The 16,432-nt window shown below is 42.3% G+C and overlaps 1 protein-coding gene across 7 annotated transcripts in view; it reads right to left on the bottom strand.

The window, feature by feature from the left end:
• grm3 (glutamate receptor, metabotropic 3) overlaps positions 1-15,825 on the bottom strand; it is a 90,516-nt gene extending 74,691 nt beyond the window's left edge. For 5 of the 7 annotated variants that reach the window (XM_061823136.1, XM_061823130.1, XM_061823133.1 and 2 more), the window contains exons 1-2: positions 10,431-10,917; positions 8,604-8,716 (exon numbers count right to left, since the gene is read on the bottom strand). The gene's annotated coding sequence lies outside the window, so the exon portion shown is untranslated. Of the gene's footprint in view, positions 1-8,603; positions 8,717-10,430; positions 10,918-15,588 lie in introns of those variants that run through there. The other 2 variants (XM_061823132.1, XM_061823131.1) reach the window with 2 other exon arrangements.
• Between the last annotated feature and the right edge of the window lie 607 nt (positions 15,826-16,432).

Below are 16,432 nucleotides of genomic sequence, written 5' to 3'. Positions count from 1 at the left end.
GTCTACTTCGTAGTTTACCTGACACCACCCCCCTCCACTCTTAAAGGGGTACACTCATATTTACTAACAACAAACACCCGTAATTTTATATCTGCGGGCATGACTGACCACACCCATACATTTTTCAAATGTGAGTGACTGTATAATATTACGATGATGTGCTCTAATGGGTAAAAAAATGGTACAAATACTGTAAGAGTGAAGGGTTAGTAACTTTTCAACAATGGGTTGGTCCCCGAATGTAAGAGTTTGAATGTTGAAAAAGAAGTCCAAAGCGCTGATGACATGCGGCGGTTCCAAAATGACGTCTTCACGTGACAGAGATGACTGGACTTCTTGACGGGACGCGAGCCGTATCGCATTAACAATTCAGCCCCCAAATGTCGATTCATCTGCGCCGTCGCCTCCGCGAGTCAAATATTTATTAGCTCTGATTAGCAAATTCATATTTTAGATAGGGCCGTGTCTTATCAATATTCAACGTCCGATTTGCTGCCGAGAGATCCGGAGTGTTTCTGACAGACACACACACACACACACTAAAGATTCCGTCAGCGGGGCGAGCGACAAAAGTTTCTTTGAGCTTGATGATTATCTCCACTGACTGGATTTGGAGCCATTGAGCAAGTCTGAGATCACATTCGATAAGAGCGCAGCGGGTCAGCGAGTACGTTTGTGGATGAGTGTCACTGGCACCCGTTCCGACTTGAAGAGATCCTCCAATTGGACTCGAAGGGGTCATGGGAAACCCGTCTCGCTCGGTCGCCATTGGCCGTGGCGACACGCCGCCCTCCTGAATAGATTAGCACCAACTTTTTGTTTTGGTCCACCACTTTGCAGCCGTACACACTTAAAGTCCACTTTAAGGGCCAGCCGATCCCGTCTGTCGGGGCTTCCGGTGACGACTTCAGGGGCTTTTCAAAGCGTGGGACAGGGAAGCCTTCCGCTCAGTCAGTCTAAAAACCGAGGCCTCCTCATTGTCCGAGTGATTTGTAATTTGAAGTGATGGGGTCGCTATAGTTCTAGGTTCATTTCAAGTCACAGAACTTCAGGACTTGTTTCATAATTTTGCATTTGTTTTTTCAGCACAGTTTAAAAAAACTCAATTTCGAGAAAGACAATTTCTGAACATATCACAGTGAATTCTGATACTGAAGTAATCACGGCTGCACAGTCGAACGAAAATCCTTCGGATATCTGCCCGTGTTCATCGGTTTGATTTTCGGGAGTATTCTGCTTACCTGATTAACCTCTGTTGAATTGAAAATCTGAGAATTTCTTGGTCATATCACAGCCCTTTCTGACAATGGCATAATCATTGCTGTACTTTTGTACGAAAACCTTTTTGAAATCTGCGCTCCTTGACAAAGTGACTTTCCGGAGTCTGTTTTCTGCCTACAGCAAAAATTCATCTGTTTTCCCTTTAATTATATAGCAGAAGTTAGCTTAGCTTCTTCTTTTCCGTTTGTCTTGTCATGTTCGGGGTCGCCACAGCGCGTCATTGTTTTCCATCTTAGCCTGTCTCGTGTATCTTGTCTATGTCTAACACCAGCTGTCCTCATCTCCTCCCTCACAACATCCATCAACCTTTTTCTTTGGTCTTCCTCTCTCGCTCTCTCTTCCCTGGTAACTCCATCCTTACCATTCTCCTTCCAATTTCCTCACTCTCTCGCGCCTGGACATGTCCAAACGATCGAAGTCTGCTCTCTCGAACCTTGTCTCCAAAGCGTCCAACTTTGGCTTTCCCTCTAACGAGCTCATTTCTAATCCGATCCAACCTGCTCACTCCGAGTGAGAACCTCAACACCTTCATTTCTGCCACCTCCAGTTCTGCTTCCGGTTGTTAGCAGAGACTCTCCTGTCACATAGAACACCAGACACCTTCCGCCAACTGTTCCACCCCCCACTTGAACCTAGCATCTGGACATATCCAAACCATCGAAGTCTTCTCTCTCTAACCTTGTCTCCAAAACATCCAACTTTGCCTGTCCCTCCTCAGAACTCATTTCTAATCCTATCCAACCTGCTAACTCCGAGGGAGAACCTCAACATCTTCATTTCTGCGACCTCCAGTTCTGCTTCCTGTTGTTTGCGGAGACTCTCATGTTACATAGAACACCAGACACCTTTCCCCAACTATTCCACCCAACACTTGAACCTAGCATCTGGACATGTCCAAACCATCGGATTCTGTTCTTTCGAACCTTGTCTCCAAAACATCCAACTTTGGTTGTCCCCTCTAAGGATGTCATTTCTAATCCTATCCAGCCTGCTCACTCCGAGCGAGAACCTCAACATCTTCATTTCTGCCACCTCCAGTTCTGCTTCCTGTCGTCTTTTCAGTGCCACCGTCTCTAATCCGTACATCACGGCCGACCTCACCACCGTTTTATCAACTTTGCCCTTCATCCTAGCGGAGTCTCTTCTGTCACAAGTAGCTGAAGTGTTAAAAATGTGCCCATGTTTCGAAGCTATAGCATTTCCCACGCCTTGTGACACGGTTGCTTTTTTTTAACAATAGTTGGGGAAAAGAAAAACCCAATGCAGAAAATTTATGAAAGGTTCAGACAGCATGTATCACTGGGTTCTTCCAACAAATTAATTTATTATTGTCCACAGTGCTGCGTCAAAGGTTTCCTTTTTCTCCTCAAGCTGCTCTCGCCCGAGCAAACATCGCTATTGTCACGACAGTTTCGATATTCAACGCCTTTTCAGCGTATCCCCGTGGTTTCTCAGAAGAAATAATCCTTGCTACAAAAATGTATTTCCATCATTTCTGCTCACTCATAACCGCGTGACGCGGAAGTAGGCCGATTGCTTATTTTCATACAGCTAATGTCGAAAATTAAATGAAGTTTATCGCAACCATTTTGGGCGCTCGTGTTGCTGCTTTCATCACACACACGTTGCTCACACAAACGTGTGTGTGCACTTACATGAGGCAAATAATATACAGCATTTTTAAGTCAATTTAAGAAGAGGACGAGCGATACTTTAACGAGCCCTTAATTACTTATTTATGCAACTTAATGTCTTGCTCGTGTGATATTTGTATTGCTGTTACAGTATATTGGATTATGTATTGTTTTTAGAGGCGTTCACAGCTGAGTTAATAAAAGGTTTATCATGATCATTAGCTAAGTGAAATAAATTTGGCGTGTAGTAAAATAATGGCTGTTAGCTTGATCTCCTGACATTAGATACCATTTTAAAAAAAATTTAAAAAATTCATACAATTCCCGCTTGGATAAGGGAAAGACAATGAGGTGTGGAAGTTTTAAGATAAGTGAAAACAATTACGTTTGCAATTCTAAAATGAACAGAAAATCTTTCGCAGCAACGTCAGCAACATAAAATGATACGCCTCAAATGACGCGCGGCTAATTTATCGGGAATTTCATTTCTTCAAAACGCTCATGCTCTTAATCTGTTGAAGCCTCGCATTTTGAAATGTGTTTTTGAACAAGAAAACTGTAGAATACAATGCATAGCATTCAACAGTTTTTGCTTCAGTTCAATGGACATTGTCCTGCTCCTTTTGGTGTGTGGACCTTGGCCACCTGGGGGCAGTATAAGAGAGACACAAGAAGAAGATTCTGAACATTTGGGCAGTAAGCTGTAATCATATTTTGCGTCTGTCTACATGTGCGGCTTCGATGTTGGTTTTGAAATATACGCAACGGTGCGTTGCATGACTATAAAGCCTCGGTTTTCGAGCACAAATCACACAAATCGGTTTTCAAATGAAAATTTCGAGATGTTTTTGCTTCTGTTTTTGAACAATAATCGGTTCTCGAATGCTGCTGAAAAAACCCGGGAATAACATCGAGCCCGGCGCAAGCAGCTGACCCACCAACGACGCGTTTTGTTATTGTCTATTCGAACGCACCCTGGCAAAAAACAAAAACAAAAAAACAACAACAACCCGGAAATGACATAACGCGCGCGGCGCAATCAGTGCACTTTTGTTCTTTTGTAGAACGCCGCCTCTATACAAAGACTTGTCTCGGTAGTGACTGTTGTTAGTCCCAAGTGTTGACATCAAAGCCGTTTGTGCCGAGTGGGGCGAAATCCATAATTTCATCGAACTTCACCACCCCAATAAATCTGAATGTAGCAGAGCAATCCGAACTTTGAATGATGTCGTGATGAGCCACGTCAGAAATGTTCTTAAGAGATGGCAGAAACAAATGACACTAGATTTTTTTTTTTATTAAAAGGGGGCGAGTCACCACCCTCGAAGACATTTGATACGTAGTTGAAGCATTTCTGTATTTTTGTTTTGTTTGTTAACTCAAGTTACGAATGTTTGTGTGTCACTTTTTGTAAAAATGAAAAAAAATATCTTTTTTTCCCACCCCAATATTGTTTGTTTAAAGTTATTCTGCACTTTTGTTAATAAAAAAAGTTTACAAGGCTGGGGGCCGAGTCGCTACAGATACGACAATGCACTCCCAGCCAAGCGTACTCTACTACTAAAGCACACATTTTAAGCACAAAAATAAATACATTTCTTAAATTATTTTATTTTTAAAGTATTTAAACTATACTTACTTTTACTATACAGTTTATTATCAGGAAAAGCTAAAAAAAATACTTTAAAAAGCCAAATGTTTTAGGCTTGGAACGCATTATTTCTTTTTCCATTCATTGCAATGGGAAACATCGATTTGGTCTTCGAACAATTCAGTTTTCGGAAACCGATTGTGGTCGAGAACCGAGGCATCACTGTATTTGTTTCGCGAAGTGACTGCCGCTAAGTAGTGCTGGCGTCTCCAATTTTTGTTCGCTCGTCAAAGCAAAACATTTTGTCCGAATGACGGCTTGTCTATCGCAAAGTTGTGTCACTCATCTTTTGTCCTTCTTGTGTCAGTTTGTAAAATGAATATCGATCGTCCAAAGATGAAAAGGACAGCAATCGAGCGCTTGCGCTAGCGAGATGCGACACGAGTAGCTGAAACGCACTCATGTCGTACGTCTTTCTTGGGCACTTCAATTATTTCAGCGACGTAACGCAAAATAGGGGCAAGGAAATGTTTGCGACCTCCACCCAAAACGATGAACCGCCTTGAATCGGCCCACAACGGCGTGATGGACGGCTTCAATTAAGCTCGTTTTGCCGGGTCGGAGTGATTTGCAATCCATTAAGCAATTTGCGTGCGCCGCTGTTTGTTTTGAGGGAGGGATGGAAACCAGAAGAGAGGCAGGAAAAGGAGGAGGAGGAGAGAAAAAGGAGAATACAGTGTAATTGGCCGATCTTGTGTCGTGAGCTTAATGAGGTTTACACACGCTCTCATATTTCAAAGTTGCGCATGCAAATTCGTCTACGTTTCAGTATCAAACGTGTCAAGTCGGATAGTGTGTGTATGCACACACAGTACAGGCGACCGTTGCTGTATCCAAATATTGACTTCATGGACAGAAAATATTTGACCGAGGCAGCGGCTGTTTTCAAAAATAAAAATTGGGAAAGCGCTTGAATGACGGTTTTAGCCTTCTTCTCCGCTGCTGTAGTTTGAATGCGTCATGTGTCAAATTTGATCTGTTTGGATGAATAACAGCAATAAAAACACGCTAAATATCATTTATATTTCCCGCTGAATGTTGATCACTTACCTCAAATGCCCCAAAACTTACAAAAATGAATTGTATTTTTTTTATTTGGTACAGGCGCTACAAATTTTCTGTGCACTGAAACTGCCCCGGGCCAAATCTGACCTATGTCTCCTAATAATTATTTTTTTGGGTACTAGTGTGTATCATCATGTGGTAAGGAAGTGAAGAAACGGGTCCTAGGGGGTGGAACAGTTGGCGGAAGGTGTCTGGTGTTCTATGTGACCGGAGAGTCTCTGCTAGGATGAAGGGCAAAGTTTATAAAAAAAGTTGTGAACATTATGCCGTTGCCTGGGAGTCCTGCATTTGGGTCCGCCCCTGCACCGCTGGTCCATGACAGTCTGTCAGTTTTGACAAAAGTCTCACGAAAAATTTAACACCGTGTTGTGTTATAGTAAACATTTATAGCCAAAAATGAATTGGTATCAGGCAAAAAGAAAAATAATACCCCTCTTCTCTGAATATTTATTAAGGAGCCATCCTCCTTTTATTAATATTAGACAGACTATAAAAACATTTTGAAAAGCTCAGTAGTTCATAATTTAATATGGGCGCGCAAACGCTGGAGATGAGCAAATCGGTGCCGCCGCGCTGAGGGTCCGCGCTCGCCAGCCGGGGTCCTCTCGGGCTGAACCGTCACTTAACTTAACTGAATGACTTTCGGCCCACATAAAAAGAAGACGGGCGTACGGGAGAGAAGAACGAACAAAGCGAAGTTGTCGACGCAGTGGAGTGTGGCTGCTCCTGCGAATCGAGTGCAAATTGGATCAGACCTCTGTTGATCGTGATTACTGATCGGAGGTCTTGTTGAGGCTCGGCCCGTGACGAACATCTTCCTGCGGGGTCCAAAAGGAACACGAAGAATCCTCAAAAATATGGTTTGTTTCCACACTTGGAGCAGGACAAGGTGGAGAAAATTCAACGGGAGGACCGTCTGTTCCCATTAAACACCATGTTGACATTTCCAGCGTTTAGCTACGTCCCGAGAGCTTGGGAGTCGATAAGAGGCACCTGTCGACCCCACACGATGACATCAAGGTAGCAGAAGGAGGTAGCCTGCGCCGTTGACGTTGGAGCGTGTCATTTCATTTGAACTCTCGTTCATCTGAAGCGCACGCTAGCATTCTTCTTCTACCCGCAAGCGCACTGCTGAGCAAACACTCGCAAATGACTTTGGAGTGGAATCACCCTCTCCGTAGCTTTGCTCGTGATGCGTTTGAGTGTACGGGTGGCATTTTTTTTTTTTAAAAAAGGAACAGGGCATTTAATTTTCCTTGCCAAAATTGCTAACTTCTGCACTTAGTGTGTGCGGGATTTTGTTTACAAGATAAAATTTTCGTTTGATGAAAGTGTGTTAAGCATTATGTGTAAACCCCCCCCCCCATCTTCAAGTGAGAGGAATTTTATTTTCCCATGGTCTGTAAATGAAAACATACATTTATGTGGAAGTTGATTCTGGGGAATATTTTTTTTTTTTTAAGTATGTGTTTGGTTTCAGGACTCTTAAATTAATCCCAGAGCTGGGAAAACAATTCACCAAAACAAAAAATTGAAAAGTGTGATTGCTGTTTTGTTTTTTAACAAAGACGCAGAAAATCCAATCAAAAATCAGATTTTAGGGACAAAAACAGATTTTTTCTTTTAAAAGCCAGACTGAACCATTGTCTGGGTCTGTGTGTGTAAGCGAGAGAGAGAGAGAGAGAGAGGCACAGTAAATATAAAAAGTCTCAGCACCCCTGTTCAAATGCTGAGTTTTTGTGTCTAAAGAATTGAGACTGAGATACTTCGCTTAAAAAAATCCACCATCAATGTGAACTACAGTTCTTCTTCTTTTCCTCTCGGCTTGTCCCGTTAAGGGTCGCCACAGCGTGTCATCTCAGACCAACGCATATTTGTTTCGCACAGTTTTACGCCGGAGAGAGAAGCTTATAGCACCTGGTTTTCCCAGGCGGTCTCCAATCCTGTACTAACCAGGGCCAAACCCGCTGCTCTTCCGAGAACTGACGAGATCGGGCGTTCTCAGGGCAGCATGGCCGTAAGACAATGTGCCCTACAGTCATGTCCTTATCCAAGCCACTTATCCTCACAAGGGTTGCGGTAAAGCTGGGGCCTATCCCAGCTGGCTTCGGGCGAAGGGCGGACTACACCCTGAACTGGTCGCAGGGCAGATATCGACACCATCACTGAGCGGGAATCGATCCCACGCTGCCTGCACAAAAGGCAGCCGTGTGTACCATTATACCATCAGTGACTCCTGTGACTTACAGTATAACATCTAGAACTATTTTTAAAAGTAAAAGCAGATAAATGAAAATGTGGCTGCAGAAGTGTACACACCCTTTTCCAATCAGGGACGTGTGTATGCTAGTAATTACACAATCACACTCAAACTCATGCTAATCAGGACTCAGCACATGCCTGCCACCATTTAAAGTGCCTCTTATTAACTCCAACTAAAGTTCGGATGTTCTAGTAGACTTTTCCTGACTTGTTTTTTCTTTCTAGAGGAGGGTTTGTGTCTTTTTGGGGTGGAAAACGTTTCGCAATGGTCTCATTTTTCGGCATTGGAACAGGGCTGTGCCGACTTCGACGTCCAATGTCAATCAAAGGACAGAAAGGAACTTTAATCCAGGGATATTTGCACTCGTGGTGTAAACCAGCGCGTTTACGTGGGATTTCAATATCAGACGGACGCAGGCTAATAACAATGGCCCCATTTTGCCGGCAGCTGTTCCTTTCAGACACGGGCAGCCGCATTCAGGCGACGGCGCCGCACATTGTTGCCTTGCAGCAATTACGCGGCGGCTGGAATGCCGTCCCCTCTCCTCCGGTGACCGGGCGGGTTCATTGTCATGCTAAACTACTTTTCATCTGCTAACGACCTCCCGGTCTGAATATGGATGGCGGGGGGGGGGGGCGGCCGTAATGGAGATGGGCTTCCTCCCGCCCGATTGTCTGGCCCGTCGGCCTTCAGTCTCGCGCACGAGTACCTGCATAGGTGCGTGCTAACACGTGCGAGATCTCTCGTATGCAAACGCGGACGCTCGGCAGCACCTGGCATCCGGTCGGGCGCTCCTCATCCTCATTTGCTCACTGTTCAACACTAATAGGAAAAAAAAAAAAAAAACAACAACAAAAAAACACTCGTCGGCACAATGCTTTGTTTTGTCCGCCTGCCTTGATAATCATGTTTTTTTATTTATTGTATTTTCTCTCGGTCTATTTTGCTATTTGTGGCTGTTTCTGTCGAACAAAAGGTTGCGTTTATATGGGTGGAGTGCTTACAGGTGCGTGTTAAACTTTAAAGCGCGTACGGACCACTGTTCAACGGTCAACACCAATGTTCCCTCTAATTTTTGACGCGTCTGAGCAAACGCGCTAAGGCTGTGAGCGCCCCCTTTGACCACTGTGAGCAACATCAGACGTACGCACCGCGGTCAATCAGTGGCATCCATTGAAGTTACATAACTCGTTAAAAGGTTCCGATTACATTCCCATCGGAACAATTTTGTATTTTTGCAAACTTACACTGAAATTGTCAAACAAATAAAAAAAAATTACAATACAAATACAAACCAAGCCAACTATTCAACTATAAATTTTTTTTTTGTTTTGTTTTTTAGCCCACAATGACAGCGTCTGTTTTTCTTGGTGTAAAACTGAATTATTGCAAGCAGAAAATCTTTGGCAATGCATGGTAGAAACTGAATGATGCTCCCAAACAGTTTTCGGGTTAATGTTATGTTGCCTCCTATATTTAAAATACAGAATTAGCTTTTGGTGGAATGTATCGTCTGTGCTTTCATCCTCAATCAGGCTGCGTCAAGGTGGAATTTTAACATTATACACCATCTCATCCTGTACTTTCTACTTTCCAGACCTTTTTGACTCAAAAAAGTGAAAATCTCGTCCAGTTTCACCACTTTTTCAGCTATTATTCACATACCCCGGTGTTTGTAATTATGAGTGTACCCCTTTAAAATGGTGAGTGGGGTGTCAGGTAAACTAGGAAGTAGAGCTCTTTGTGAGAGGCAGTGTGCTGCCATGTTTAAAAAAAAAAAAAAAAGACGTCAGCCTGTAGTTCACTGCGCTGGTTCCGTCTTCCTCTGCGCTGAGAGTGTGCGACAAGTGCGCAAATGCGCATTTGCGCAGCTTAGAGGGAACACTGGTCACCACCATAAAAGCTACGGTCAACTGTAAATAAAATGTGTTACCCCGGATTCCCCAAATGTGTCTGAGCGAGCTGTTGCGAAATTTGCAGGACCGTTTTCATTGATTGATCGTCTTTACTTTCAACATGTGAGTGTTACGTGTGAATTTAGACTAAAATCTCTTTTGTTCAAACCAACAAAATGTGACAAAGCTGTTGTATTGCGTTTAAGATAATTCAATCACACACAACAACAATATGTAGCCCCTCACAAGTATATGATACTTTGATGAGAGGTGACTAACCTGACTTCTTTCCTCAATCAAAATTAGGAACTCATCAATTAACTTAATGGTAATTAAACTTCTATTACAACTTTACTCTCTACTTGTGCACTTATTCCCTCTCAAAAGGTCTCTGAAATAATATTGCTCTATTGTGAGTTAAGGTTATCCTAATTTAAACAACCAAGCTACCATATTAACTCCCCACTTTTTTAACTGTCTTGCAGATAGTCAAAGCATAGACCTGGTTATGTAACAAAATAAAGGATGAAAAATCAAACATGTATACAAAACAAACCGTCACATAACAGGTACATAATGGACACATGAGCTAAGCTAGGCTAACTTAAGGGCCCATACAAATATGAACAAGAAATTCAAACCTCAAAGTCCCTGGGGTGTTTCAAAAAGTCGAGGGTTGTGTCCAAGTCCCGCCTGCTCTCTTTCTGCGTACCGAGGCTTATATCCAGGTGCGCTCTGGAGGCCGGGAATTACGGTACTTGGGACACCGAATACCCACATAATGCAACCATTTGTTTCCCTTTTGACGCTGAAAAAATTCCCGCGATGGGTGACGACAGACGACTGTTTCGAGGCACGCCAACTAAACTGCCGCTATTTTATCTTTTTGTCAGGGCTAAAAAAGCAACGTCAACGTTTCAGTCGATGACATAAGGCCCCTTCATCAGAGCGTTAACGCTGATACATCTGATACGTGCGATAATTAATCAGCCACTGACATTACTAAAATTCTACCGTATCTGCGTGTGTGTAATGTGTGTGGAAAAAAGACGGTCAAAGCGGCCCGTTCACGCCCGTCTTCAGTCAACTCGAAATCGGATTAGTCAACCGTTTTCCTCTTAATCGATTACTAATGCCTGGCTTTGTTGCAGTGGTGCAATTAAAGAGCGGGAAGCAGTGGTGGGGGGTGGGGGTGTGTGTGGGGGGTAATGGGTTTCTGATTGGAAAATGAGAAATTCAAGTGGGCGGCTGAAAATGACCCAAAAAAAAAAAAATGCTTTGAAATGCTATTTTCAAAGTCGAAGCATGTTTCTATGACAATATTCATAATGATTAAAGGTGCTAGCATTGCTGAATGCACCCATGGGCCCAAATCGTCAACGTTAATTCAATGCTCCGCCCACAAAAGATGAGATGAGTCCCCCAACAAATTATACATCCATCCATTTTCTTTGCCGCTTATCCTCACAAGGGTCATGAGGAGTGCCGGAGCCTATCCGAGCTGTCAACGGGCAGGAGGCGGGGTACACCCTGAACCGGTCGCCAGCCAATGGAGACAAACAGCCGCAATCACAATCACACCGTGGGGCAATTTTTATTTAATTTTTAACCAGGGTACAGGGCATTGTTTTTTTTTTTGGGGGGGGGGGCGATTGATGGGGCAGAATAATAAACGCAGGCATACTTAATAAGCCCGCGCGGGCGTGATGCACTTTTTAATCCCGTGCACGACAAATCTGTTCCCAAGGAGTTGTAAGCATGGAAACAACCTTCACCTTCAAGCGCTGCTTATGTGGTGCATACCTAACCTTTTTTTTTTTTTTTTTTTTTCAAAAAAAAAGAAAGGAAAAAAAAAAAGTGCACAAAAACAACATCGCCATGACAACACAGCGAGGCGTAGGACACATGCCATTCCGTTTGAAAGGGGGGAAGAGATGTGCGGACTGCTCGTTGCTCAAGTAAAACGCAGAAATATGCGAGGGTCCTTTAAATAAACGCTTCGCCGTACTTTGGACGTTATCGAAAGTTACACGGCCGCAGCTTTTCATTTTTGAGAGGCGAACTCGGGATTGGAACCATTTCCAAAGTCGTCTTCCCCAGGACTGTGAGTGTGTGCGCGTACACACACACACACACACACACACGCAGAGCATGCCCGCTAATCCATTTATTCAGGTCGTGATTAATTTAGCGCATCGGCGACAAGCTCAAGTCATTTCTTTCTTGCTTTCTTTTTTTTTTTCCTGTTTTGTTAATTTCTTATTCCAGTTCAATGACCTCCCGAACAATTGCGCCTGAACTTTGATGACTTGCTCTTCATTTGCACATTTATTGTTTCAAGTCGATACGGCCCTCACTTTTTTTTTTCCTTATTTTTTTTGCTCCCTCTTGTACACAAATGCGCTTAAATGAGGAGCAGCAGCCATCGTAAGTCGAGAAATTGGATCTTTAGTGCGGGATCCTTGATACAATTTGCCAAATCTGTGCACATTGAGTATTTTTGGCTGGGGGAAAAAAAAAAAAAAAAGTCAAGCCACATGTCCTCAGGGCCTTCTGGCAGAAAGATTACACAGGCTCACGAGTGACACCCAGTGGCGCTTCGGGTGTGCAGCGCAAGTCTAAAAAATATTACGAGCAGTGCCATTTTGGTTTTGCTCCTGCGTTCTGCAAAAAAAAAAAAAAAAAAAAATTCTGGATGCAAAAGACAAAATTCCTCCTCCCAAATGTTGCGAGAATTACTTCAATAACTATCAACCTTAACACCAATTTGTGAGATAAGATATACTTGATTTTACGACAATATTCAATGTGATTTTGATATCTTTTTTTTAGCATTTTGCTTGTTTATCATTCATATACCATATTGCTTGTTGTTTATTTTATTACTAAATTACATCAATGAAAGGTTAATTTTAATAGTTTTTATTGACTTGTCAAATAAATGCACTATATTATTTATGCAGTTAGGGTTAAAAGATAAGTTTAACATTTTCATGTTATTGGTTTTATTAAAAAAAATTCTTGTGCAATATTTACGATATACAAATATATTATGATGCTTACTGTACATTACTACTTTCAATACTTCTGTTTTATTTTATTGTTTTATGCTGTCTCAGTATCTGGGTCACATGACTTTAAACATAATGATAAATATATTTGTATGTACTTTATTTTGCTTTATTTTAATCTGCTGTCTGCAGCCAAATCGGTATTACAACCAAAAATGTATTCTCGATTGCCTTAACTGGAAAGGCTGAACAAAATACCCCCCCCCCCCCAAAAAAAAAAAAAAAATCAATTAAAAACCAAGCCACATCTTGTCATCTATGTGCCCTGCGATTGGCTGGCAACAAGTTCAGGGTATACCCCGCCTCCTGCGATAGGCTCCAGCACTCCTGCGACCCTTGTGAGGATTAGCAGCTAAGAAAACGGATGGATGGACTGTTTGTGCTCAAATATCCGTTGCTTAAGGCTTTTCCCCAGCGCAACGTTGATGCTAGTTTTGTTAGCATATACGTGGCGGTTTGCATGATGTGTGAACATAAAGCTAGCGGACTTTCGATTTCGCTTGACAGAAAAATTAGCCACGGAACGGCGAATATCTCCAAAAACTTGGGGTAAGTCAGGGTACCGCTATATTACTTTGCCGACATCTTGTGGCATCGATGTTCAACTACAACCCTTTTTGTGCCAGCGTGAGTTCTGTGCGGATTTTCGGTTCACAGGGCCCGCTTGACTTTAAAACAAAACTTCAACAAAAGGTTCGCCGTCACTCTGTGATGAACGACGACGCGGGCGATTAAAGCGGCCCGACGCGGTGCGCATCCCCTGCAGCTAGCCTTTGAAGAGTTCCGCCTCAGGGGGGCGAATTGACCCCCCCCCCACCAACCTCTGTGCCCTCCCCGCTTGACACCTGACAACCTGGGTGATGAAGTTGAAGCGGGTTGGAGGGGTGGGGGGGGTGTGGGTAAGACTTCGACAGAGAATTTTGTGTGCTATGTTTTGGCCGCTGACAGAAAAAACATCTCCAAAGCCAAAAAACAAAAGTCTTAAATGTAAAACTGAACAGTAGGAAAGCAGGAGAAAGGCAAAGGGTGGATTTATCAAAAAGGATTCTGACGATATGTAGGGGGAACTGCAATGTAGTTGGCGGCAGCTCGCTCCTTGGATACCAAAGGGGTGACAGTTCTAGGAAATAAAATGAGACCTTATATACATTAGAACAAGGGTAATCAATGCGTCGATTGAAAAAAAAAAATCAATGCAAATTGAAAGTAAAACATACAGCTATTCAATTTGTGGCATTTTGCAATATGAGTTCAATCAGTGGGGTTACATCCAATGGCACAATTCACATACGTACAGCAAAAAAAAAAAAAAAACGAAAAGAAGAAGCCACTGGTTTCTTTTAGGCAGCACATGGAACTTTCTCTAATAACGACCGCTGCTCCGCCACACTCTTTTTCCGAGCTGACCTTACACCAACCGCCCCTGCTCTAAAAGACGTACACTTATAATTACAAATGTTAGAGTACTAACGCAGCCCCTCAATGTGTTTTATAATGACAGCGCCCACCACCGCTGCTTTAGTTAGCAACACAGTCCGGGCAACGTAGAGCAAAGACGAGCTAGACATGCTGCTTATGTTTACTTTCAATATTAATGGAGAATGTTAAAAAAAAGAAATGCTGTTGTTTTAAGATGCAATGACTGTCAGAGTATGTGAATAATCGAAGAAGAAAAGTGGTTAAACCGGATGTGATTTTCTCTTTTCCGAGTGGGAATGGTCTGGTATGAAGCCAAAGTAGAAAGTTCAGGATAAGAAACTGATCCTGAACCAGGATGAAAGCACACACAACACAAGGCGCAAAAAGCTAATTCTGTTTTTTAAATATAGTAGGCAACATAACATTAACCTTAAAACAGTTTGGGACCATCATCATCATCATTTCCTCCCACCACCCCCCGTCTTCGGTAGCTCGCGAGAGGCTGGCTGCTTGAAAAGTAGAGATGGTGTCTAATTTTAAAATTCCGCCTTGGCACATCCTGATCCAGGGACAATACAGTGCTCAAAAACCTAATTGTGTATTTTAAAAATAGGAGGCAACATAACATTAACCTTAAAACAGTTTGGAAGCATCATTCTTCCCCCATCGGTTGCTCGCGAGAGGCTGGCTGCTTGAAAAGTAAATCTTGGGGTAAAAAAAAAAAAAAAAAAAAGGCTGGGCACCCCTTCATTAGAATGACAGCTTGGGGGTGGCGACTTGTTGAGCCCCGAGTCCTCAAAATTGCAGAGCGCACGCAAGACAGTAAAGGCCTGGGTTGTATTTTCACTGATGGAGGCAGCACTTCATCGATCAAGTCGACCAACCCTTGCATCATCAATGAGGTTTTTTTTTTTTTTTTCCAAATTGCAAACTTTCCCTTTGACTTACTAACTTAACACCGAACTAAAGTTGTTCAGTGTCTGGCTGGCTTTATCGCGGCGCCAATAAAATTGATTTTATTTGTCCTCGCGTCGCCGCCGCTCGTAACTCGTCTCTGATTCAGTTTATGACTTAATTGTCCTTATCTAAGAATTACAGGAGTAATTAACTCAGTGCCGACTTCTTCTGTGAAGAAAAGGAGCGTTTGTGGCTAATTACTGGTGAAAAGTGCAACTTGGGCACAGCTGCTGGGCTAATTCAGCTCGACATTTTTTTTTTTTTTTCCTTCCCGGCGCGTTTACGGACAATTGGCAAACGTGGACTCCAGCGGAGTCAATTCCAAGCTTATCTTCTGACTCGAGTGACTCACCTTGATAACGGTGATTTGCGGGCGTTCGCGCTGCGAGGCGAGGTCGACCGGTCGGCCGCCGTCGAGGCGGAGCGGCGACGGCGTTAATGTGGCGCCGTCCCTGTTTTCAATTTCACACTCGACGACTTCCATGTGGCGGCGCTTAATTGGCGCGTCGACGTGGGACGGCTCGGATCGGGAGGTCCGCGCGTTCATACCGTGAAGGCCAGGGGTGTGTAAACTTTTGTCCTCAAGGGTCTCTTTTGAGTTCTAAAACAAAAACCACAGGCCAGGTCATTTGTAGATGAAGTTAAATGAAAAAGTAAATCTTTTAATAATGAAACCATTAGCATTTTTAAGGCAATCTTAATTTAATAATAATAATAATTTAATAGCATACACAGGAGCTCAATATAAAATAAATAATAATACATAAAAAAAATATTATTCAAAATTAATTAAATAAAATAAAAAATATATAAATAAAAATTTAAATAAAACAATTCATCCCCATTATTTAGAATGTATGCAATTAAAAATATGGAATTAATTACATTTAGAATATCCAGTTTTTATTTTAAATAATCATACAATAAGATTTCAGTCATTTATTAATATTATTTCTCCATAACTAATTAAGGGTAGTTGATTAATTATTTAATAAAATTAAATAGGAATCTGTATATGAAATATATCAAATTGTTTATTTGAATATAAGAATGCTAACTCATAACTCAACTCTTATAATTCGAGATTAATGATACAATAAAATAGATCAAATGTGGATCGTGAGTTTTTATGCTAAAATATGAACTTTTATTTTTAAACAGTCACAAATGTTAATTATACAATATGTAATACAATA

The sequence above is a fragment of the Syngnathoides biaculeatus genome, chromosome 6 (genome assembly GCF_019802595.1).
Source record: "Syngnathoides biaculeatus isolate LvHL_M chromosome 6, ASM1980259v1, whole genome shotgun sequence".
NCBI lineage: Eukaryota > Metazoa > Chordata > Actinopteri > Syngnathiformes > Syngnathidae > Syngnathoides > Syngnathoides biaculeatus.
This window is presented reverse-complemented; position numbering and strand designations above follow the sequence as displayed.